Raw genomic sequence first — 26,211 nt, forward strand, 5'->3', positions numbered from 1 at the left:
TTGTGGGAAAACTATTTACAAAACAAATGGTGTTCACGGTCAACCAAGTGTGTTTGTTTCGTGACTATCGGGGGAAATGATTTAGAAGAGGAAGCTTTAGTAAGATGCAGGACTCCATCCTGAATAGGTGCCCTGTCAGGAGAATGTTATCTGAAGTAAAATCCTGTTGACAGAAACCAGGGAACAATTGAATTATTTACTCTGAAAAGTTCTTCAGCTCCAAGTGGAGGAGGAGCTCAGTACAGTGTCTTTTCCCCTTCCCCTACATAAAAAGCAGGCGGTAACAGTAGAACAGGTCCTGCAGCTTGGGTGGGGAGGAGTTGAGCAGAGGGAAAGTGTTGGTCAAGTTGCTGAAGTCGCATTCAGTTACACTGTGGGATGTTCCAAAGATTTAAAATGAAGTGGTACAGCGTTTTAATTTGAAGTTGCCAAAAAAAAACCACACAAATTTGATTTGTGGAGTTTTTATTTAAAAGCAACCAGTTACAGGAGATTAAACTATTTCCATTGAAGGACAGAAGGAAGTGGGTTGGCAGATAAACAACAGCCTTCTGCTGAGGACCCATCAACTCCGAGTCAACAAGCACAAACGCTGAACAGCCCTCTCTGATCGCTGGGTGAGTCTTTGTACAGTAAATGTAGATCAAGATCAAGATTGTTCGGTTTATTTGTGTTTCATTTGTAAAAGCCTCTTTCTCTTTTAATTTCTGGGTCATTGACAATTACCTGAGCGAGTAAATCATCTTAGACGAGTCACATTTCTAATTTTAGTGTTTGTACTTGGCAAACCTCTGGTCATCTGCCCTATTACGTCCTAACGTGATTCAGTGTCAAGTTTTGTTTGATTGATGGGCGGCATGGTAGCGCAGTGGGTAGCACTGCTGCCTCACGCCGCCAGGGTCCCAGGTTCAATCCCGGCCCCGGCACACTGTCCGTGTGCAGTTTGCACATTCTCCCCGTGTCTGTGTGGGTCTCACTCCCACAACCCAAAGATGTGCAGGGTAGGTAAATTGGCCACGCTAAATTGTCCCTTAATTGGGAAAAAAAATAATTGGGTACTCTAAATTTCTTTTTAAAAAGTTTTGTTTGATTGACAACACCCCTGTGAAACACCTCGCCATGTTTTGCTACATTAAGGGCGCTATATAAATGCCCACTGTAGATGAAACATTGCTAATAATTCTATTGAACTCTGACTTGCAATGTGCAGGGTAGGTGAATTGGCCGCACTCAATTGCCCCTTAATTGGGGAAAAAAAAAGAATTGACTACCCTAAATTTATTTTTTTAAAACTCTGCCTTGCTAATAATTATATTTCTTTCCACCCGCAAACGTCTGCAATCCAGTGTTTTCTGTTGTTGATCTTTGGCAATAAAGCCCACCCAAATTCAAAATTGTGGCCTTATGTGACTGACTAAACTCCCTTAATGTGTCAATCTCCAACTGTAATGGCTTTTCCAGGAAATTGCTGGCAATGTTAGCCACTGCCGTGTGGATTCTGCAAATAATACCTTCCCTGCTCAGCATGAAAGAATATAGCTCTGTTTTCTGAAATCATTGGACTGAAAATAAAATCTGATTTTCTTGCATGAGATGCACGCTAGATTTGGAAACCAACAGTGCTTTCAACACATATTCTCTCGCAATAGTTTTGAATTGAAGAACCAAAGCTCACTTTGAATATAAGTGATATTTGAGGATAAATAGCTCCTTAATAGAAAAATGATATATTGGCCTTGGAGGGAGCACAGTGTGGATTCACCAGGATGATATCAGAGCTGAAAGGGTTAAATCATGAGGTTGCATAGAATCGTCTTGTATTCCCTCGAGTAAGGGAGATTAAGTGGTGATCTAGTTGAGGTGTTTAAGATGATTGAAGGGGTTGATAGGGTAGATGGAAAGAAAGTATACGGGAATCCCCGATTCTGACACTAAGTGTTGACGCCGGGGCAGAATTCGTGGACTTTCACGACAGCGAAACTGGCGCTGAACCTGGACCGATTCAGGGACTGCGGAGGGGCTAGTACCGGCACCATGTGGAACATAATCGGTTCCAATGAGAAATGGTGCAGGATTCAGCAGGTCCATGATTGACATTCGGGAGGCTGATAAGCTGCAGCCGCACGTACACATTACGCGCCCCACACACACACTCATCCCAGCCGCACACACACATTACACTCCCCACACACACTCATCCCAGCCGCACACACACATTACACTCCCCACACACACTCACCCCAGCCGCACACACACATTACACTCCCCACACACACTCACCCCAGCCGCACACACACATTACACTCCCCACACACACTCATCCCAGCCGCACACACACATTACACTCCCCACACACACTCACCCCAGCCGCACACACACATTACACTCCCCACACACACTCATCCCAGCCAACAGGGTGGCCCTGGTTGTGCTGGACCACGCGACCATACAGCTGATTGGTCAGCTGGGGCCAGACTGCGGGAGACACCTATACGACCTAGGGCCTTAAGTTCACAGTGGGCCGTTAGCGGCGTGCGCAGCTGCATGGCTGCCTCGCCGGCTGCGGCAATGGTGCTCCGTGCCCGTCCACCCCGACCCCACAGCCCACCTCCTGGCCACCCCCCGCTACTCCCCCCGGCCCTGGCAGAAACCCCCTGTCCAGCGGCACAAATGTCAGCAATCTATAGCGATGTTGGACACTTTTCGTACCCCCTCCCTCTCCCTCAGCAGCCGCCATGTCGGTTTCATGACTTTTAAAAGCACAAGTGAACCGCGCCGTCGGGAACTCGGCCCATCGGAGACGGAACATCGCGGAGGCCCCGGAGAATACCGGGTCGGGCCCGCTAAGGACATGCAAACGGTGTTTACTGTACATGAGTTCTGGACCACATTGACACTGCTGTCGAGGTGACGGAGAATTGCGATTAGGTGTCAAATTGCTCCCCCCCCCCCCCCCCCCCCGCACGATTTTGGCATTAGAATCTATTCTCCTCCCAATCGCGTCTTGCGATTTGCTATCAGCCGACGGAGAATCCCGCCTCTGGCTGGCCGTAGTCCAAACAATGGGGCAGGACCTTAAAATTTGAGCCAGGGCATTTAGGAAATATCCACGGGAAGAGTAGTGGAAGTCGGCAACTCTCTCTCTCATTTGAAAAGCTACTGAGTCTTGGGGTCAATTGCAGATTGACCGTAAAAACATACCTGGAGTACTTTGAACAATTTTGGTCCCCTTTTCTAAGGAGAGATGTACCGGTGTTGGAGGCAGTTCAGAGAAGGTTCACTAGGTTGATTCGGGTATGGAGGGATTTTCTTATGAGGAGAGGTTGAGTAGGTTGGGTCTGTGCTCATTGAAGTTTAGAAGGATGAGAGGTGACCTTATTGAGACAGATAGGATTCTCAGGGGGCTTGACAGGGTAGATGCTGAGAGGATGTTTCCCCGCGTGGGAGAGTCTAGGACCAGAGGGCAGAATCTCAGAGTGAGGGGGGTCACACATTTCAGACAGAGATAAGGAGGAATTTCTTCTCTCAGAGGGGAATGAATCTGTGGAATTCTTTACCGCAGAGAGCTGTAGAGGCTGGAACGTTAGGTATGTTCAAGGCTGAGATAGGCACATGTTTAACCAGTGAGGGAATCAAGGGTTATGGGGATACGGCGGGAAAGTGTTGAGGATTCTAGCAGATCAGCCACGACCTCATTGAATGGTGGAATAGACTCGATGGGCCGAATGGCCTACTTCCGTTCCTACGTCTTCAAACCTGAGCTTAATAGAGTTTTGTTTGGAAAACGGTATTAAAGGTTACAGAACCAAGGAAGATAGATGGAGCTAATAGAGAGATCGAATTGAATGTTGGAACAGGCTACAAGGGACTGAATGGCCTATTGCCATTCCTGTGTCTGATGCGTCCGTTATCCATTAACTGTGTTTCCTCCATTTTAAGCAAGTGACAGGTCATTTCCTGTGTTCCCCCTTATCTGATCAGCTGCAGTAATGGAGGGTAATTGATAACAACGGCAAAGAGATAAGATTGAATATACCCACAAATAGATGTTCCCGTGTTCCCGAACTGGAATGCACCGCCTGAGAGTGTGGAGGGAACATGCTAATTACCTGAAGCGGAAAGATTTGCAGGGTTCCAGGAACTGGGTCGGGGGAGGGGGGGGGGGGGGGGGGGGGTTGTTTTTCACTTCAGATAATTATCCAGTTCCCTTTTGAAAATCACAATTGAATCTGCCTCCACCACACGTTCAGACAGTGCGTCCCAGTTAGGAAGATAGGACACTGGAGCAGAGGACTCAGGGGGCAAGAGTTGCCCATTCAGCCTTTTGCGTTTGCTCCACCATTCGATAAGGTCATGACTAATCTAGTTGTGGTCCCAACTCCTGCCCCCCCCCCCCCCCCCCCAACCACCCCCACCCCCATAACTCTCAAACAAAATCTGTCTAACTCCGCCTTGAATAAATTTAGCGACCCAGACTGCTCCCTGGGAAAGATAATTCCACATATTAATGACCCTCGGAGAGAAAGAAATTCTCCTCAACTCGGTCTTAAAAGGAAGACCTCTTATTCTTAAAATGTGTTCCCTGGTTCTAGTCTCTCCCAAAAGAGGAAGCATTTTCCTGTTATCCACCCCGTCAAATCCCCTCAGGGTCTTATTTGTTCCATAGAATTCCTACAGTGGAGAAGGAGGCCATCCAGCTCATCGAATCTGCACCTACCCCCTACCGAGGTTCACTCATCTACCCATCGCACCCTATCCCCATAACCTAACCTACACATCTTTGGACACTAAGGGGCAATTTAGCATGGCCAATCCACCTAAACTGCACATGTTTGGAATGTGGGGGGTAACTCAGGCAGACACGGGGAGAATGTGCAGACTCCATACATACAGTCACCCAAGGCCGGAATCGAACCTGGGTCCCTGGCGCTGTGAGGCAGCAGTGCTATCCGCTGTGCCACCCAATAACACCACCTCTCATTCTTCTAAACTCCAACGGGTACAGGCCCAACCTGTTTACCCTTTCTTCATAAGATAAGACCCTGATTCCAGGAATGCTTGAGTGAACTTCGTCTGAACTGCTTCTGGCGCAATTATATCCTATTTCAAATAAGGAGACAAAAACTGCAGACAGTATTCTGTTGTGTTCTGTACTCTGGGATAACACAGGCTGCAACTGGATGCAGCTTTGACTAAAAGATATTCCAGACCTTGAAGTTAGTTCAATCTGATTTATAGAGCCAGTAGCACAGTTAGCACAGTTCTCAATGAGTTTGACTCTCCGCTAACCTAAGTGTGGTTACTCTGTCTGACTGAACCAGACTAGCTCTTAGCCACGTGCTGGAGGTGTGATACTGTACATACACTCTGACTCGCTCTGTGATGTTCATCAGTGGAAAGAGGCGGAGTGTGAGTGCCTCGTGTCTTTTATAGTCAGATCCCACCCCTGAGTGTCCTGCCTGCTCATTGGTCATGTCCTGTTCTCTGTGTTCATTAGCTGCCTGTCTGTATATCATTTTGTGCATGTTTGTATATCATGATATATTCCAAATGTGGTTTCACCAGCTCCCTGTCCAGCTGCTGTAAAACTTCCCTACTTTTATATTTTGTTCCCCTTCTATTCTCTTGACCTTCCCAATCACTTGCTGTACCGACAAACTGACTTTATGTGGTTCATATCCGGATCCTAACCACCCGCCGCATAAAATAGGTTTCTTCCTTATGTCCCCTTTGACTCTTTTGCCAGTCACTTAAATCAGTGTTCTTTGGTTTGCACACTTTTTCACCGATGGAGGGGATTTCTCCCTGCCCATCCTATCCAGACCCCTCCTGATTTTGAATATCTCTTCCAAATATTTTTGTAAATTATTTTAGCGGGACCTGGATGTCGCTGGCTGGGCCGGGCATCTGCTGCCCATCGCTAATTGCCCTTGAGAAGGTGGCGGTGGGCTGCCTTCTTGAACCTCTGCAGTCCAACCTTCTCTCGATCTTCTCTTTGCTGAGGAGAACAACCCCAGCTTCTCCCATTCAGCTATTCCTGGAAGCATTCCCCTAAATCTTTTCTGCACCCCGTCGAAAACCGTCAAGATCTTTCAGTTCACCTCTTATCTCCTGTGCGTCGTAGGACATACTGAAGGAACTCGATCCTTTGCAACTTGAAGAAGGCTCGGAATCCACGCTCGATTATGTAGTGATCTCTATGTGTGCATCTACACAAGGGGTTAATGTGTAATCAGTAGCACCACATAATCACTAGAGGGCCGGACCAACAGGGGCATAAAAGGCAGCCACATTGGGTTTCTCTCTCTTGGGTGCACTGTGATCAAAGCAACAGAAGACTAGTTTAGATGGCCAGTGGAGTTACGTATAGTTACCATAGTTAGATCTTGTTAACCTTATCACTGGTATCTAAGTTAAAGTAAATAACTCATGTTTTTTACAAATATTGTTGTAGTTACTCAATAAACCTTTTGTTACTACTGGAAGAGTTCAAATCTTCTTCATCGGGATTCAGAATACCTCATCACTAACCAAGGATTGAGTAGCACACGTTACCTGCCACACAGGTAACAAAACAGATTATACACTGTATTTTGCACATTGGTACATTAAATGAACCCGTCACAACATCTCAAAGAACAAAGAACAAAGAACAAAGAAATGTACAGCACAGGAACAGGCCCTTCGGCCCTCCAAGCCCGTGCCGACCATACTGCCCGACTAAACTACAATCTTCTACACTTCCTGGGTCCGTATCCTTCTATTCCCATCCTATTCATATATTTGTCAAGATGCCCCTTAAATGTCCCTATCGTCCCTGCTTCCACTACCTCCTCCGGTAGCGAGTTCCAGGTACCCACTACCCTCTGCGTAAAAAACTTGCCTCGTACATCTACTCTAAACCTTGCCCCTCTCACCTTAAACCCATGCCCCCTAGTAATTGACCCCTCTACCCTGGGGAAAAGCCTCTGACTATCCACTCTGTCTATGCCCCTCATAATTTTGTATACCTCTATCAGGTCGCCCCTCAACCTCCTTCGTTCCAGTGAGAACAAACCGAGTTTATTCAACCGCTCCTCATAGCTTATGCCCTCCATACCAGGCAACATTCTGGTAAATCTCTTCTGCACCCTCTCTAAAGCCTCCACATCCTTCTGGTAGTGTGGCGACCAGAATTGAACACTATACTCCAAGTGTGGCCTAACTAAGGTTCTATACAGCTGCAACATGACTTGCCAATTCTTATACTCAATGCCCCGGCCAATGAAGGCAAGCATGCCGTATGCCTTCTTGACTACCTTCTCCACCTGTGTTGCCCCTTTCAATGACCTGTGGACCTGTACTCCTAGATCTCTTTGACTTTCAATACTCTTGAGGGTTCTACCATTCACTGTATATTCCCTACCTGCATTAGACCTTCCAAAATGCATTACCTCACATTTGTCCGGATTAAACGCCATCTGCCATCTCACCGCCCAAGTCTCCAGACAATCTAAATCCTGCTGTATCCTCAGACAGTCCTCATCGCTATCCGCAATTCCACCAACCTTTGTGTCGTCTGCAAACTTACTAATCAGACCAGTTACATTTTCCTCCAAATCATTTATATATACTACAAACAGCAAAGGTCCCAGCACTGATCCCTGTGGAACACCACTGGTCACAGCCCTCCACATAATGTAAAAGTGAGTTACTATGGAAATCAGAAGCATCAGAAGAAATCAGAAAGAAACACAGAAAATGTGGGAAAAAACACAGCAAGTCCGGCAGCATCTGTGGAGAGTGAAACAGAGTTAACCTTTCCAGTCCAATGTGACTCTTCTTTGGAGAGAGGTAGGAATGTGATGGGTTTATACTGTTGAAACTGGGGCAGGGGCAGGCAGTACAAAAGGGATAGGCTAGAGGGCGGGAGAGATTAAATTATAAGGATGAAATGGAGCAAAGGGCAATGGATAACGGTTGTACTAAAGAAAGAAAGCATTGGTCCAGAGCAAGTGTTAATAGCAGAGTAAAGGAAGGCATAAACATGAAAAAAGAAACAGATTGTCACTTGGTAAAAAAACACCAAAATGGTGGACAGAGTTCATGGTCTGAAGTTGTTGAACTTAAGATTTTGTGGTGTGCTGTTGCTGAATTCTTTGAAAAGTTTATTTACATGAGCAGTCCTAGTTGTTGACTTCAAAGCAACTTTGCTCAAACAAGTGTCTCCGGCTTTGTTGTGTTATGTACTCTGGGTTAACACAGGCTGCAACTCGGTGCAGCTTTGACCAAAAGATACTCCAGACTTTGAAGTAAGTTCAATGTGATTTATTGCACCATTAGCACAGTTCTCTATGAGTTTGACTCTCCTGCTAATCTTGCTATAGTAACTCAGTCTAACTAACCAGTCTGCTCTAAACCACGTGGTGGGTGTGATGCTTCTGATCTGCCCCTGTCCTTCTCTCTAAATGCCGCTTGTGGAAAGAGGCAGAGCATGTGTGCCCTGTCCTTATTTATGGGTTGTGTCATGCCCCCTTGTGGTCGTGTCATCTCTGGGTGTCTTGACTGCCCATTGGTCGTGTCCTATTCTATGTGTTCATTAGCTGTATGTCTCTGGTGCTCCCTCTAGTGTTTACTTAGTCATAGTGTATTTACATTAATCCCTTGTGTATCTACAGTGATGCATATCACCACAGGCTTCACTGTCCTTGAATCCTTTGAAGAGTTGGCTTTTTTAACCATTGTCTTTCCATGCTATATATAATGGGTGACTCTGCCCATCCTTGTCACGCTGAATGCCATTCCATTCAAATTTCTCTGTGCATTTCTTGTAGATTATACTCAGATGATGGGAGGAGAAAGGAATTAGGACACTAATAGATTTGTTTCTTGGGGGTCGGTTTGCAGGATTGAAGGAGCTGGGAGCGAAGTACAGGCTGGAGCAGGGGGAAATATTTAGATACATGCAGGTTCGAGACTTTGCCAGAAAGGAGATACAGAGCTTCGCAATAGAGCCAGTGCCCACATTGCTGGAGGAGGTGCTGACGACAGGGGGACTGGAGAAGGGGGTAGTATCGGCGGTTTATGGGGCTATTTTGGAAGAGGAGAAGGCGCCGCTGGAAGGGAGCAAGGCAAAGTGGGAGGAAGAGTTGGGAAAGGTTATAGAGGAGGGGTTCTGGTGTGAGGTACTCCGGAGGGTGAATGCCTCCACCTCGTGTGCGAGGTTGGGGCTGATACAGCTGAAGGTGGTATACAGAGCGCACCTCACGAGAGCGAGGATGAGCCGGCTTTTGAGGGGGTAGAAGATGTGTGTGAACGTTGCGGGGGGAGGAGGGGGGGGGGGGGCAAAGCTGGAGGATTACTGGAAGGAGGTGTTTAGGGTAATTTTTAAAGTGGTGCACGTGAAACTGGACCCGGGACCCCCGGGAGGCCATATTTGGGGTGTCAGACCAGCCGGGGTTGGAAATGGGCGCAGAGGCAGATGTTGTAGCCTTCGCCTCGTTGATCGCCCGAAGGCGGATCCTGTTAGGGTGGAGATCAATCTCTCAACTCTGTGCCCTGGCGTGGCGGGGGGACCTGCTGGAATTCTTGACGCTTGAAAAGGTCAAATTTGAACTGAGGGGAAGGATGGAGGGGTTCTACAATTCATGGGCAATTATTCATTATGCACTTTCGAGAATTGGATCACATCGAACATTAGGGGGGGGGGGCTGGAAGGATTGGGGGATGGGGGACTGTGTGTGTTAATGGTGACTATGGGTGATTCCTGATTCCTTTTTGTCATTTGTTTATGTTAACATGGGGGCTAATGTTTGGGGTTTGGTGGGAGGATGGGATCGTTGTTATTGATATGGGGATTGACATTACATTCGTTACTGATTATTGTTGGGGGTAAATTTGGGAGAAAATGTGAAAAAGGAGAATAAAATAATATTTTTTAAAAAAAGATTATACTCAGATATTCAGCAGAGAACAGGCTTTGCCTCTTGTCATGAGCATTTTCAAGCCACCTGTTGCTTCAAGATACAAGGGAGATTGATTATTGACCCCAAGTTGTCCAAAAGCTTGATCGAAGATGTAGGTTTCAAAAGAGCATCTTGAAGTAGGAGAAACAGGTCGAGAGGCTTCGGCAGGAAAAGCCACAGCTTATGACCCAGGTTGCTGTCGAGGGATGCAGCGATTCTGCAGACTTGTAGAGCTGGAGGAGGTGGGGAGGGGTAAAGGTTTATCTAGTTTATATTTCAGAGGTATGCAGAGGTGACACTAGCTTATTTGTGTATAACAAGTTTTAATCACAGTGCTTTACAATGTCTGCTTCAGCTTCAGCTTCAGCTTCCAGCTCTTTCAACAGCTTTGTTTATTTTTCTCTGAGTCCACACCCAGGCTTAACCAATCAAACACGGTGAGCATGGATCAGTTACCAGACTCACATAATGAAACACCAGAATAATTGCACACTACACAGGCCCACAGAGGGATATGAAAACACGGATGAGAAGTTTAAAACCAGGGTGTTGCCTCTTGCCATTTTGTTTCTCCAAACGCAAGCCGGGGGTGCTTTGAAAAATGATAGTCTGACAACGGCTGCATCTTCTGAGATCAGTCAACTGAAAGTCACGACAGACCAAAAGTGGCGAAAAGAACCCAGCCACGTGCAAGCTAAGAAGCCCCCCTGATTGGCCATAATTCCGTGTCGTCACATGACCTACTGCCTCCAACTTTCCCGCCTCCACACTTTTCCCATTGGTCACTGAACATGTCCATCCTCACGGTGCACAAGCCACCCTAGCCAATCAGAAAGTGAACAGAATCATCATTATCCGATTGGATAATTCTCGGTTGCCAAGTTTTTTTAATCCTGTGCCAATTATCTTTATCATTAGCAAACAGACAGCTTTTAAAGTGCCCCTATGATGTTATTCCTAATTGTGTCCTAGCGATCAGTCTTTAACTCCTGGGGCAATCCTGGAGGGCAGTAAACCCCTTTCTATGATGGCATCCTTCTCTGCTTGTGCATTGCTGTTAGGAATGACAGACAGTAGCTCTCTTTTTGGTGGGTACTGCCCTTGACACAGTTTTATTTACTATCCTGAGTTGCTATTGACTAACTAGTCTGACAGTGTAAATGGCTTCTGACTAAAGCCCAAATTGGGATGATATGGTGGGGTGATGGGTGTCTAGGTCCGGAGATAAATGAGAGCTAGTCCTTCCATACCAGGTCTTTCACAACGTCAGGACGTCACAAAGAACTCGATGGCCAATGAGGTTGTCTTACTTTATTTCTATCCGTGCACAGGATGTGGGCGTCGCTGGCTGGACCAGTATTTATTGCCCTGGAGAAGGTGGTGGTGGGTGAGCTGCCTTCTTGAGCCGCTGCAGTCCGTGTGGTATAGGTACACCCACAGTGCTGTTAGGGAGGGAGTTCCAGGATTTTGACCCATCGACAGTGAAGGAACGGCCGAAATATTCCCCAGTCAGGGTGGTGAGTGACTTGGAGGGGAACCTCCAGGTGGCGGGATTCCCAGGTATCTGCTGCCCCTCTCCTTCTGGATGCTAGAGGTTGTGGGTTTGGAAGTTGACGTTGAAGCAACTCTGACAGCAATGGCTAGCCCTTTGTTGTTGTGCAGATAATGTGGCCGCCCGGTGTGTGCACAGCAAAACAGCAATGTGATCATCAAATAGTTGTTTGGTAGCACAGACACTGCTGAAAAAAGACTTGTCTGTCGAAGCTTTTCATTTTGCACTCATCAGACCAATTAGAAGAAGACCATTGTCAGGGGAAACTGCAACTTTATATTGTAAGAGAAGTGAGTGCTGATTGGTTGGCAAGTGTACTCTGATTGGTAGAGTCGTTGCCATGGAGAATACACCAGTTGATGGTGACTGACAGTTAACTGCCAAGCATTGTTTGAAAATTTAAACCAGGCAGCTTGACTCTTGATTGGTCATAGAATTGCCCTGTTTTCCCTGACATTGGTATTCTTGTGATTGTCCTGATGAATGCAAAATGGCTTTTTTCACCAATCCTCAATGTGATCGGCACCAAGTTATGCTTTTTAGTTACATTGGTTGAGGGTTCAATAGTTGCAGGAACTCCCCTGCTCCTCTCCGGACAAGACTGTGGGATATTTTACCTCTACTTGAGAGGACAGATGGGACCTCGCCTTAAAACGTCATCAAAAGGCAGCTGGGAGTGCCAGTCTAGATGTTGTGCTGAAGAAGTAGTCCATTTCGCTGTGTCTCCTTGGTTAGAATTTCTGCCTCTGAGTCGGAAGGTTCAAGTCCCACTCCAGGACTTGAGCAGAAATATTGGTGCAGTCCTGAAGGGGGTGCTCTACTCTCCTTGGCGTGCCATCTTTCAGATAAGATGTTCAGCAGAGGCCCTGTCTGTCCGCTATATGTCAGAGATCCGTGGATCTGTGGATGTCAAAGATCCCATAGACAATATTTTGAAGAGTTGCAGAGGAATTCTCTCCGGAGTCCTGGCCAATATTTATCCCTCAACCAATATCGCATAAACAGGATTATCTGGTCATTATCACATTGACGTTTGTGGGAGCTTGCTGTGCCCAAATTGGCTGCCGGTTTCCCCTGCATTCGAGTGACCACCTCGGTGCATTTTCCAATCCTGCCCACCTGGTAATGTCGTGGGTGTGACGGACAATTTGACAGACGTCGAGCGGGAATATCTGGTCTCAGGGCAGGCGCGACCGGCAGAGTGGTTAGCACTGTTGCCTCACAGCTCCAGGGACCCGGGTTCAATTCCTGGGTCACTGTCTGTGCGGAGTCTGCATGTTCTCCCCATGTCTGAGTGGGTTTCCTCCGGGTGCTCCGATTTCCTCCCACAGTCCAAAGATGTGCAGGTTAGGTGGGGTTATAGGGATGGGGCAGGGGGTCAGTGGTCAGAGGGTCAGTGCAGACTCGATGGGCCGAGTGGCCCTCTGCACGGTGGGGATTCCATGGTTCCAACAAGGTTAATATTCCAATTGTACAAAATGGGGTAAAGTGAAGCTGGATTTCCTCCGGATCTCCAATAGAGGTCGTCAACTGCACACTTGTGATTGTAAAGTGGACAAAACAGAGAGAGGTTTACAACAGGAGAGAGAGAGGAAGGAAGGAGAGAGAGAGGTTACAACAGGAGAGAGAGTGAGGAAGGAAGGAGAGAGAGAGAGGAAGGAGAGAGGAAGGAAGGAGAGAGAGAGGAAGGAAGGAGAGAGAGGGAGAGGGAGAGGAAGGAAGGAGAGAGAGGGGAAGGAAGGAGAGAGAGGGGAAGGAAGGAGAGAGAGAGAGGTTACAACAGGAGAGAGAGCGAGGAAGGAAGGAGAGAGAGAGAGAGAGAGGAAGGAGAGAGAGAGAGAGGTTTACAACAGGAGAGGAAAGTTGATGACGCCGGAGTTATAAACTCCCCCTTGTCGCAGCCGCTGATTGAATCCACTCTGAGTAACATTCACTTCCTCTTCACTCAGCCCAAGAAGAGAAGCAAGTGTGGGGGCAGCAGGGTGGGGGCAGTGGAGGCAGCAGGGTGGGGGCAGTGGAGGCAGCAGGGTGGGAGCAGTGGGGGCAGCAGGGTGGGGGTGTGGGGGTGGGGGTAGCAGGGTGGGGGTAGCAGGGTGGGGGTGTGGGGGTAGCAGGGTGGGGGTGTGGGGGTAGCAGGGTGGGGGTAGCAGGGTGGGGGTGTGGGGGTAGCAGGGTGGGGGTGTGGGGGTAGCAGGGTGGGGGTAGCAGAGGGTGGAGGGGCAGCAGGGGGTGTGGGGGCAGCGGGACGGACGGGACCGGGAATTGGGGGGGGGGGGGGGGGGGTTGATCTGACCTGGAATCTACTGAAACCCAGGCTGCAGGTCTGGTAATGTAGCGGCTGCGGGAGACATCGCCAGAGAGAGGGAGGGAGGGAGGGAGAGGAGAGCCAGAGAGAGGGAGGGAGGGAGAGGAGAGCCAGAGAGAGGGAGGGAGAGGAGATCTGGAGAGAGAGAAGAGGAGAGCTGGAGAGAGAAGAGGAGAGCTGGAGAGAGAGGTGAGTCAGAGAGGAGAAGGCAGGAAGTTTGGCCCAGATGCTGAGAGCCATGTCCCCCCCGGGATGAGCAGCAGCAGCTTGGACACACAGTGACAGCCACCCCGAGCTTGTCGGCTTCAAACGCCAGCTGCACGCTTTCGGAGAGAAGGTGAGGAAACTTTCCCCGACTGCTCACAAACTTTGTAATATTGCTTTTACTTTTAACTGAATTGCTCCACACACAGGAGACAGATCCACTTCCTGTGCACAGACAAAACGTGTGTGTTTTTTATTGTTTCAAAGTGAGAGTAACGATCTCCTTTCTCCCAGGCTGTGTGTGGCAGGAGACTGGAAGCTTTATCCCCATGTTGCAATCTCACTAACCCCTCTATTGTTCTCTCTCAGCTTCAGTGTTGCCCATCCCCCCCCTCCACTGACACTCTGACAAGTCATCCAATCACTATTTGCAGTGACAGCCAGGGTCACACACTGATTGAATGTCACTGGCGAGAGAGAGAGCTGGAGATAAGGAGGATTTACTTCCTTGGAATGGTGGTACAAGCAGATTCAATAGTAACTTTCAAAGGGGATTTAGGGAGTGAGCTTGTGGGAGGAGCGATGGAGTGGGTGAATGCAGGTGACTGGACATGAATCTGGATCCAGGGCCTGGGGTTTAACTCTTCACCAGTCCCAGTGGAACGGTGTTAGCTGTGAATGTCATGCTTAAAAAGTCTATGGTTCAAGTCCCACCCTAGGGACTTGAGCACTGCCAGGGCTGTCACTGAGGGGGTGCTGCCTCCGATGCAGGGAATGGTGTTAAACTGAGCATTCTCCACTCCCACACGCTTCTCAGACTTCCCAAGGCAGTATTTCCAAAAGGGGCAGGTTGAGTCCTCCCCGGTGCCCTGGCTATTAGTCATCCCGTGGCAAACATCACAAAGAACAGATTATCCAGTGATGCTGATTTTGCTGGGCGTGGGAGCTTGCTGTGCACAGATTGGCTGCTCCAGGACAACAGCGACTGCACTTCAGAAAGTCTTGGCCGTAACGCGCCTTGGACATCCTTAGGCCATGACAGGTGCTATATAAATGCACATTTTGCTCGCTGGTGGTGCCAATACATTGAATGGCTTTGCATCACCTACTAGCCCAAGGGAGGGGGGTTGAAATGCAGATTTTCCCCGGGTCCTGTGCCTGATTATTGTCCAGTGATGTCCAGAAATTGCTGGAAATACTCAGCAGGTCAGGCAGCATCCGTGGAGGGAGAAACTGAGTCAACTTTTCAGGCCTGTGATCTTTCAAAGGTTGTGACAATCCCCAACACGGAAAGAGTTACTGACGTCCCCCCACACCCCCGCCTTTAAACTCCCAGATAAAGAATGGCTACTTCTCTCATTAAAGTAAAGGTAAAGTTGCCATAGTCCCAGACGACCATGGGCTGCTTTCTCCTTTGAGGGGGACATTTTGGTGGTGATTATACCGGAGGAGGTTAGGTGGGGTTACGTGCATAGGGCGGAGGAGTGGGGTGCTCGGTGTAGAATCGATGGGCTGAATGGCCTCCTTCTGCGCTGTAGGAATTCAGGGGGCGATTCTCTGAGCCCCGCGCCGGGCCGCGATTCTCCGAGGTGCGGAGAATCGGCGCCATTTGCGCCGGCGCGTTTGGTGCGGCGCCGGTCGCGGGCCGCTGGAATCGGCGGGCCGCCGATTCCCCGGCCCGGATGGGCCGAGTGGCCGCGCCGATACGACAGACTCCCGCCGGCGCCGTTCATCCCTGGTCGCTGCCGGCGGGAACTTTGCGGGAACGGTCGAGGGGTGGGCTGTGGGGGGTGGCCTCCGATGAGGTCTGGCCCGGGATCGTGGCCCACCGATCGGCGGGCCGGCCTCTTCCCCCCCCCACCCCGGGCCTACTATCTGGCGCGGCCGGCCCCTGAACACCGACCCCGTGTTGGGTCGGGGCCGACACACGTAAGAAGTCCTCCACGCATGCGCAGGTTGGCGCGGCCCAACTGCACATGCGTGGGTTGGCGCGGCGCCCATTTGGCGCCACGGAAGGAGGCTGGAGCGGCGTGCACAGCTCCAGCGAGGGGGCCAGAATCCATCGTGCCCGGGCCCGGTTCGCGCCGGCGTTCACGATGGCGCGAACACTTGGGCCCAAGATTGGAGAATCTCCCCCTCTATGTTTCTATGATCACCACGCCTCAGGCGAGGGGCAAGGGTGAGAAGGCGGGACCTTCCTGAATAACCTCAGCCGGTACGGGAATCGAACCCACGCTGTTGGCCTCGCTCGGCATCACCAACCAGCCGTCCAGTTGATCTGAGGCGGCCTCCTTTTCTCATTAACTTCTAAACAAAGTGGGAATCTGTCTTGTCTTTCATCCAGTCTCGTTCTGAGGGGTGACCGCACTATGAACAATCTCTCTCCACTAATTTCTATTCTCCACTGCCTTCACTGCCCATCCAATACAGAGCCCAGTCCACCGTCTGGTATTTGGCGGCACGGTGGTTAGCACTGCTGTCCCACAGCGCCAGGAACCCGGGTTCGATTTTGGCCTCGGGTGACTGCCTGTGCGGAGTTTACACTTTCTCCCAATGCCTGCGTGGGTTTCCTCCGGGTGCTCCGGTTTCCTCCCACAGTCCAAAGATGTGCAGGTTAGCTGATTGGCCATGATAAATTGCCCTTAGTGTCCAAGGTTGTGCAGGTTTGATGGATTTACCGCAGAGGTGGAGTTACAGGGTTAGGGCAGGGGAATGGGTGGGGTGCTCTTTCAGAGGGTCAGTGCTTATTTGATGGGCTGAATGGCCTTTTTCTGCACTGTGCGAATTCTATGGATTCTTCCAAACGCTCCTCTCCTATTCACGTCACCTGACCAAAACTTCCTTGATATCACTGCTCCAAACAAGTTCCCACAGACTGAAGCTTTCTCGAGCACCCACTCATCTGTCTGCTTGTCCAGCCGTGACGCACTTAATATCCATCTGAGTCCTTTCATTTCAAATGCTCTTAATGGAGCCTGAAAAACCCTAGAAAATTGTTGTGCTTGTGAGGGGAGTAACTGCCGGGGGCAGTAGTGAGGAGCGACTCGGTGCCGAGTCCGTGCACTTGGGGTGTCCCCCTCGGGATCGCGATGGCTTTGCTCAAACTGCCATTGTTTCAGTCTGTCTTTACAGTGCTCCTTGCTGCTCACACTGCTGATTGCTGCCTGTGTCCTTTGAAAGCCCAGAGAGCCTCGGGTCCTCTGGTACCCACTCAGGCTGCCCCACTGGACACCCTCATACCCCAGCTGTTCAGCAAGGGGATGGGCGTGGCCGAGCTCAATCAGGGGCCCACCAGGTGTTGGCACTCCTCAGAAGCGCAGCCCCACTGCAGAGGGAGCAGGGGACCAGCACCGCTCACCCCAACCAGAGGACACCTGCACCGTGGCCTTTGGAATCATCCCTGGTTCTTTCCCCTCTCAGGGCAGAGGCCTCCCACTCCACCGGACCCCCACCTGGCGAGGCTGGCAGCGCTCGCTGCTTCTGCCACCACCTCCCAGGTGCTGTTCAGGAGGGGGGAGCTTGGGTCTGTGGGCCACCCTGGGGAAGAAGATGTTTTTCTATGTGGGTGTCGCTGTGTTTATTGCCCACCTCTGAGGGCATTTAAGAGTCAACCACATTGTTGTGGGTCTGGAGTCACATGTAGGCCAGACCGGGTAAAGGTGGCAGATTTCCTTCCCTTAAGGACATTCGTGAACCAAATGGGTTTTTACAACAATCGACAATGGTTTTTATCAAATTCCAATTTCACTACCTGCCGTGATGGGATTTATACCTGGTCCCCAGAACATTATCCTGGGTCTCTGGATTACTAGTCCAACGACAGTACCAGTACACCACTCCGCTCCTCACTGGCATTAAGCTGTGGGTCCACCTCGGGCTCCAGACTTCGGGGGGGGGGGGGGGGCAGGTCTTCTGTGAGCCATCTTGGTGGCTGCAGTGAGTGTGCGGTAAGTGGAGCTCTCTGTCTTCAGCGCTAACTCCAACCCCAGTGGTTAGAATGCCTGCTGGGCCAGATATATGGGTGGCACAGTAGCACAGAGTTAGCACTGTTGCTTCACAGGGTCCCGGGTTCGATTCCCCGCTGGGTCGCTGTCCGTGCGGAGTCTGCACGTTCTCCCCGTGTGTCTGCGTGGGTTTCCTCCGGGTGCTCCGGTTTCCTCCCACAAGTCCCGAAAGACGTGCTTGTTAGGTGAATTGGACATTCTGAATTCTCCCTCTGTGTACCCGAACAGGTGCCGGGATGTGGCGACTAGGGGCTTTTCACAGTAACTTCATTGCGGTGTTGATGTAAGCCGGAGGGAGTGTCCAGTTTTACGATGAAAACGTTGGCGCGGCCCCAGCACCGATGCTGCGACCGGAGAGGGGTTAGCAGCCCCGCCATGTAAAACCCCCGGCCTTGCTGATATAAACACCTGGAGAATTGCCAGGTCCGTGGCCGCGCAGGGGCAGGGCGCCGACCTGCAGCCGGCGTGCCGTACAACATGGCACCGGCCACACGCGGACCCAACCTGCCAGACAGTGCCCTCCCAAAGTCCCCCCCCCCGTCAACAGGTAAACAGGGATTCTCCGCCCGATCGCCGATTAGGATGTCGGAGTCGGGCAATGGAGAATCCCACCCTATGTTTTCCCGTCGGAGGAGAACTGCAACCAAAGTACGTTCCCCCTGGGAGTGCAAATCAGCAATTCAGTATTCCTTGTCATGCGGATTTATGCATGGTGAGGAATATCAGGGATTCCCAAGAGAATCCTGCTATCGGGCTGCCATTCCGAGCGGGCGGCCCAATAACGAAGACCCCGACACCACAAATCAGCCCCACCCTCGGGTTGCCTGCGTGTCCCTTACTCTCCCCAAGTACTGATGTGGCCTCCCGACCCCCCCCCCCCCCTCTCCAGGGACACCCTGAATAGGGAGACCCCCCTAGCCCCCTAACTGAAGAGACCCCGTAACTATAGCAACTCCCATATAGGGTTACCCTAACCAAAGAGACCCCCCCCCACCAAGAAAAGAGACCCCTGTCTGGAAGTCAGAGAGCAGTCCAGACAGGGGCAGTGAAAACAGCTGTAACGCAGCGGTGCCGACTCGATGGGCCGAATGGCCTCCTTCTGAACTTTACGTTCTATGTAACACTTGCCTGGAAGCTCCGCGTGTCTATTCCTGGAAGGGGAACAGCTGTGACCTGTGTTTCAACCCCTCAGATCCATTTAAAAAAAAGTGTCCAATTCTTTTTTTCCCCAATTAAGGGGCAATTTAGCGTGGCCAATCCACCTACCCGGCACATCTTTGGGTTGTGCGGGTGAGACCCACGCAGGCACGGGGAGAATGTGCAAACTCCACACGGACAGTGACCCAGGGCCGGGATCGAACCTGGGACCTCGGTAATCTTCGGACATGCATTAATTAGATTCTTGGCTTCGGTATCCCTCGTCACCATTGTCAGCGGGTCTGTATGACCGAGAGGTCACCTTTGCTGCTGAATCTGGATAATCGATAGTTAACCGGTAAACTGGTAAGCGATCTGGTTTAGCACAGTGGGCTAAACAGCTGGCTTGCAATGCAGAACAAGGCCAGCAGCATGGGTTCAATTCCTGTACCGGCCTCCCCGAACAGGCACCGGAATATGGCGACTGGGGGCTTTTCACGGTAACTTCATTGAAGCCTACTTGTGCCAATAAGTTATTATTATTATTAACTGGTTTGCTCGCTGAATTGTGATGATGATTATGACGTTAAAAACAAGTAATCCCGATTCATGATCGAGCTATTGGACAACCATTAAAAAAAAGTAGCAATGGGCAGCACAGTGGCACAGTGGGTTAGCACTGCTGCCTCACGGCGCCAAGGTCCCAGGTTCGATCCCGGCTCTGGGTCACTGTCCGTGTGGAGTTTGCACATTCTCCCCGTGTCTGCGTGGGTTTCGCCCCCACAACCCAAAGATGTGCAGGGTAGGTGGATTGGCCACGCTAAATTGCCCCTTAATTGGAAAAAATGAATTGGGTACTCTAAAATTATTTTTTAAAAGAATAAAGTAGCAATTAACTTAATTAATGGATTAAATATTTAGAGTCATACAGTGGAGTAATCAGGGTGGTTGGGGGGGGAGGTGCTGACCATAATAATAACAGGATATTATAATCTCTCACGTGCCCCCTGCACACTCCCTTCTCTGGAAATCTGCTCGAGTTAAATCACGATTAACGTGACCCCCCTCTTCCCACCCCTCCCCAATGAACTGGCTTCTTTTACATGTGACATATGACTGAACAGGAGAGTTTTCAGTGGATGATCTATTTCTTGAAGCTCCTTGTAACATAGAACAAAAGCATTCCATTATAATCTGTTAATGGGCTAAATTCTTTTCATGAGCTGGCAAACTCCTGCAATTAATTGACACTAACTTTTAAACAAGAGTTTTCTCTCTCTCCCCCTCCCTCTGACTGTTTTCATCCTCAAGACTCTACAAGCCTCCCTTCCCCTGCTTGATGCAAAAAAAAACAGGGCCTTGACCTCTGACCATATTCCAGCTCTCTCTCGTGTCAGTGATGGATTAGTTGAATAACCAAACGGACCTGTTACTTCCCTCCCGGGATTGGTCTTCTTGTGGGCCTCAGGTGAATGAAAACTACCCCGACGTTATACGTGTGAAAGTTTTTAACAAACCTTGTGGTCTCCCGCTTTGCGGGGCTACCAAATTCTGCGAACCGCTTTGTTTTGTCCCAAGTGTTGGATGAAATACACATTCTCGGATCCCGAATGGAAGTTGCGAACTTGGCTGTTTCTCTGCAATGTCATAATCATAGAATTTAGAGTGCAGAAGGAGGCCACCTGGCCCTTTGAGTCCACACCGAAAAGACCAACCCACCTGAGCCCACACCTCCATCCTCTCCTCACAACCCAGTAACTCCTAACCTTTTTGAAAACTTTGGGCAATTTAGCGCGGCCAATCCACCTAACCTGCACATCTTTGGACTGTGGGAGGAAACCGGAGCACCCGGAGGAAACCCAAGCAGACACAGGGGAGAATGTGCAGACTCCGCACAGACAGTGACCCAAGCCGGGAATCGAACCTGGGACCCTGGCGCTGTGAAGCCATAGTGCTAACCACTGTGCTACCGTGCTGCCAAGAGGCCTGCAATGTTGAACTCTTTTGGGTGGCACAATGACATTGTGGTTAGCACTGCTGCCTGATGGCGCCGAGGACCCGGATTCGATCTCGGCTCCAGGTCACTTGTCCGTGTGGAGTTTGCACATTCTCCCCGCGTCTGCGTGTGTCTTCCCCCCCCCCCCCCTAAGCTTCAGCTCAGTACAAATATCATTCACCCATTTACCGCCCCCCCCACCCCCACACCCTCACTGCTCTGTCTCCCAGTCCAAAAACACCACCATTTAAAAATCAACACCCTTGATTGAAAATCCCACCATGGCCTCACCCCTTCCCTATCTCTGCGACCTCCTCCAGCCTCACAACCCTCCGAGATATCCGGACTCCTCCGTTTCCGGCCTGTTGCTGGTCCTCGATTTTATTAATTTCAGCAATGGTGGCCATTTCTCCAGCAGCCTAGACCCTAACCTCCTGATTTCTCCCTCTCAACCTTTCTTAACTCTCCTTCCTCCTTAAAGACACCCCTCAATGGCCACCTGATTGGCCAATCGTCTATCTCCCTTGCGTGGCTCGGTGTCAAATTCTGTTTGATAACACTAACATGGGGTAGTTTACCATGTTTAAAGGCACTATGGGGGCGATTCTCCAAAATGGAGACCAAGCGTTCCCACCGTCGTGAACGTCGTCGTTTTCACAACGGCGCGAAACGGGCACGGGGAGGGGCCAGCACGGCGCTGGAGCGGTTCACGCCTCCCTTCCCGGCGCCAAATGAGCGCCGCGGCAACCCGCGCATGAGCGGGGGACTTCTTCAGCGCGACGGCCCTGACTCAACATGGCGTCGGTGTTCAGAGGCCGGCCCGCCGATCGGTGGACCCGGATCGCAGGCCAGACTCCCTCGGAGGCCCCCCCGGGGACGGAGCCCCCGCCCCGCCCTTCGCGCAGAGTTCCCGCCGGCAGCGACCAGGAGTGAACTCCGCTCGGCCCATCCGGGTCGGAGAATCGGCGGCCCCGCCGTTTCCAGCTGCCCGCGGCCAGCGCCGCGTCAAATGCGCCGGCGCAAACGGCGGCGATTCTCCGCACCTCGGAGAATCGCGCGCCGGCGTCGGGACGTCGTGGCGCGGTTGCGCCGATTCTCTGGCCCGGGGCTCGGAGAATCACCCCCAAAATAGACATATAACAGTGGTTAGCACTGTGGCTTCACAGCGCCAGGGTCCCAGGTTCGATTCCCGGCTGGGTCACTGTGTGTGCGGAGTCCGCACGTTCTCCCCGTGTCTGCGTGGGTTTATGTCTGTTCAAAGGAAAGCCGCCTGTAAACACAAAGGACGTTTGCTATCATATGTAAGAGAGTTTATGTTGTGCTCGATAATGTGGTGGTTTCTGCTGGTGTGTCTGCGCAGGGGGGGTGTGATCTGGTTGAAACATTCTGTTTTTTAAAATCATAGTTTCCAGTCAATTACACGCTTTGCCTTTGGACAGGCAGCGCGTTTCTCCTCTCGTAGGCAGCAAGTCTCAATTGGAAATCTGTTAACAATGGGGACTGTGTTGTTTTGGAATTAGATCAATTTCCACAATGATGCTCTTCAGGAATTACTATCCTCATGATTAAATAATTTTTGTGGGTTTTGTCAAACTGCAGCGTAAGGAGTTTGCTAAACTTCCACAGTTGAAGGAAATGCTGCACATTTTGGTTTTCACTGACTGTGAAAAGGAGTTTTAAAAAACAGAGTTTGAAGATTGATTTCCACTCCTCCTCCCTCACTAAACCAAACTGGCACAAACCACTTGTGGCAGAGCCCAAAACTAGGACCATAAATATATATATTTTTTACATTTGGAGTGCCCAATTCCTTTTTTCCAATTAAGGGGCAATTTAGCGTGGCCAATCCACCTAGCCTGCACATCTTTGGGTTGTGGGGGCGAAACCCACGCAAACACGGGGAGAATGTGCAAACTCCACACGGACAGTGACCCAGAGCCGGGATCAAACCTGGGACCTCGGCGCCATGAGGCAGCAGTGCTAACCCACTGCGCCACCCTGCTACCCTAGGACCATAAATATAAGATAATCAGTACATGTCCAGTAATCCGTCATCGGAAACCGCTTGGGGATTATCGGTTTTCGGATATACACCGATCTGGGTGTACGGTAAAGCCTACGTCCATTACAACAGCCTCGGCCTAGGCTAGCTACAGCCTACAAATACTAGGGTTAGGATTGGCCCGCCCCACCAGCCATGGGGAACATCTGGTCCTGCCATAGATCGATGAATCTTTGGCACACCTGGTGCGTTTAGCTCAGTTGGCTGGACCGCTGGTCTGTGATGCGGAGCGTGGCCGTCAGCGCGGGTTCAATTCGTGTACCGGCTGAGCCCCTCTCAACGTTGCCCCTTGCCTGTGTGGTGACCTCATAATATCATTTGCTTTGTTAACATACAAATTAACCGCGTAGTCGGTCTTCTGGGCTTTGGACTTGTTCAGTTCTCAGATGTACAGGTAAAGAAATGAAAATCGCTTAATGTCACAAGTAGGCTTCAAATGAAGTTACTGTGAAAAGCCCCTAGTCGCCACATTCCGGCGCCTGTTCGGGGAGGCTGGTACGGGAATTGAACCCGCGCTGCTGGCCTTGTTCTGCTTTACAAGCCAGCTGTTTAGCCCACTGTGCTAAAAAGGATATTGGGCCTGTAATAAACCCAGTGGGGAATCGAGGAGAAACCTGAATCGAGGGGACTGAAAACTCGGGTGAGCCCAGCTCCGTTGGGAGATTGTGGCCCATTTTGTAAAGGGTGTCCTGAACTCAAAGTGAAATTAAATACCCCGCCCCTCCCCCCTCATGGATGGCATGTTTCTGCACCCCCCCCCCCCCCTTACCGAACACAGATATCACCGGCCTGATCTTCCCCCCCAGCACCCCCCCACCGAACATAGATCACCACCTGTTTAGCACAGGGCTAAATCGCTGGCTTTGAAAGCAGACCAAGGCAGGTCAGCAGCACGGTTCAATTCCCGTAACAGCCTCCCCGAACAGGCGCCGGAATGTGGCGACTAGGGGCTTTTCACAGTAACTTCATTGAAGCCTACTTGTGACAATAAGCGATTTTCATTCATTTCAATTCACCTCGGGGCATCGGAGCCCTCCCAATGGATCGCTCAGTATGCCCTGCCCTTTCAGTTCTCGCCCTTTGGCACCTCCCACTGGCAGCCTGGTAGTGCCAACCTGGCAGAGCTAACCTGGAACGCCAGGCTGGCACTGCCAAGAGTGCCGGGGCTGTGTTAGGGAACTGCCCTGTCATGTCCTTGACCACCTGAGGTCCACAGTGGCCTCCAAGCCACTCCAGGTGTGGTCATTATGTCGGGCACCAGTAGTTATTCCCGCCACCGCAAGGTCGTGCCGACGGCACATTCCCGGAGGATTTGGCGTCAACCTGAATTTGAACATTAAAATCTATTTCAGCGAATGATAATCTGCTTCACCCCTCACTGGGTATTAACCAGATCACGCCTGCTGGGAGGGTGGTCCTGGGAAAATCACAAACTGTTTGGCGCCCGGCTCAAATCCCGTTTCGGGCCTCCTGGAATGTTTCCGACATAGCGGGATTTGGGCCGGACAAATCGCCCCCATTGTGTGAAAATGTATCCATATCCAATCTCTGGCCGCTCGCTGGAGGCGGAATTCCCTGGCCGGCCGGCCGCGCACTCCTGTCTGCGGGCTTCCCAGCGGCTTGGGGTGGCTTCAATGGGAATTCCCACTGGCGGAGTCCAGACCTAGGGGTCAATAGCTTGAGGATAAGGGGTAAACCTTTTAGGACTGAGGTGAGGAGAAATTTCTTCACCCAGAGAGCGGTGAGCCTGTGGAATTCACTCCCACAGAAAGTAGTTGAGGCCAAAACATTGCGTAATTTCAAGAAGGAATTAGATACAGCTCTTGGGGCTAAAGGGAGCGAGGGATATGGGGGCGAAGGTGGGATCAGGGGCTTGAACTTGATGATCAGCCATGATCATAATGAATGACGGACCAGGCTCGAAGGGCTGAATGGCCTCCTTCTATTTTCCATGTATGACCTGGTGAAAGAGCGCCCTACCTAGGCCCAATCCCCCATCCTATCCCCGTAACCCCACCTAGGGACAATTTAGCATGGCCAAACCACCTAAGCGGCACACCTTTTGGACTGGGGGAGGACATAGGTCAGAAAAGGGCCATTCAGCCCAAGCTGCCGATGCTGGTGTGTGTCTGCTCCCGGCAAGCTCCTCTCACTGCCATCAGAGGAACTGTCTATTCTCTCCCGCGTTTTGTGCTTATGCAGTTGCACCTTCTTTTGGTAGAGAATATACCAAAGTGAATCAGCAGAAGAGGTCACTTCAGTACTGATGACGAAGATGTTAAGTGTTCTGAAACCAAGCATAGAACATACAGTGCAGAAGGAGGCCATTCGGCCCATCGAGTCTGCGCCGACCCACTTTAAGCCCTCACTCCCACCCTATCCCCGTATCCCGATAACCCCTCCTCACCTTTTTTGGACACGAAGGGCAATTTATCATGGCCAATCCACCTGACCTGCACGTCTTTGGACCGTGGGAAGAAACCGGAGCACCCGGAGGAAACCCACGCACACACGGGGAGAACGTGCAGACTCCGCACAGACAGTGGCCCAGCGGGGAATCGAACCTGGGACCCTGGCGCTGTGAAGCCACAGTGCTAACCAGTGTGCTGCTGCGCATGGAGGGATGATACAAATCAGCCATGCTCTGATTGAACGGTGGAACAGCTTTGAGGGGCTGAATGGCCTCCATCTCATCCCAATGTTACTAGAAGTGCTCCTGGTGATTGTTGAGTCAGCGTTTGTGTGCTTTCCTGTCCATATCCTCCATTCCTTTTGTGTATGGACATGCTGACATCAGCCAGTTTGTCCAACCATTTCCTGAAAACCGTCAGTGCTTAAAACGCTACTCCCTCAGTAGCTTTAATGACTCCTGGACTTCCAGTCAAACCTGACGTAAAAATAAAATAAGCTTCTCTCTCAACAGAGGGCGTTGCCCCCCACCCCCCCCCCCCCCCCACTCCGAATAGAGCAAAACAGCCACTCCGGAAAATCTGTAACAAAGTTAAAG

At 50.7% G+C, this 26,211-nt stretch overlaps 1 protein-coding gene across 3 annotated transcripts in view; it reads left to right on the plus strand.

The window, feature by feature from the left end:
• Positions 1-344: 344 nt before the first annotated feature.
• cemip2 (cell migration inducing hyaluronidase 2) overlaps positions 345-26,211 on the plus strand; it is a 116,540-nt gene continuing 90,673 nt past the window's right edge. For 2 of the 3 annotated variants that reach the window (XM_072517374.1, XM_072517376.1), the window contains exon 1: positions 13,939-14,138. The gene's annotated coding sequence lies outside the window, so the exon portion shown is untranslated. Of the gene's footprint in view, positions 618-13,938; positions 14,139-26,211 lie in introns of those variants that run through there. The other variant, XM_072517375.1, reaches the window with a different exon arrangement.

This window comes from Scyliorhinus torazame, chromosome 9 (genome assembly GCF_047496885.1).
Source record: "Scyliorhinus torazame isolate Kashiwa2021f chromosome 9, sScyTor2.1, whole genome shotgun sequence".
Lineage (NCBI taxonomy): Eukaryota > Metazoa > Chordata > Chondrichthyes > Carcharhiniformes > Scyliorhinidae > Scyliorhinus > Scyliorhinus torazame.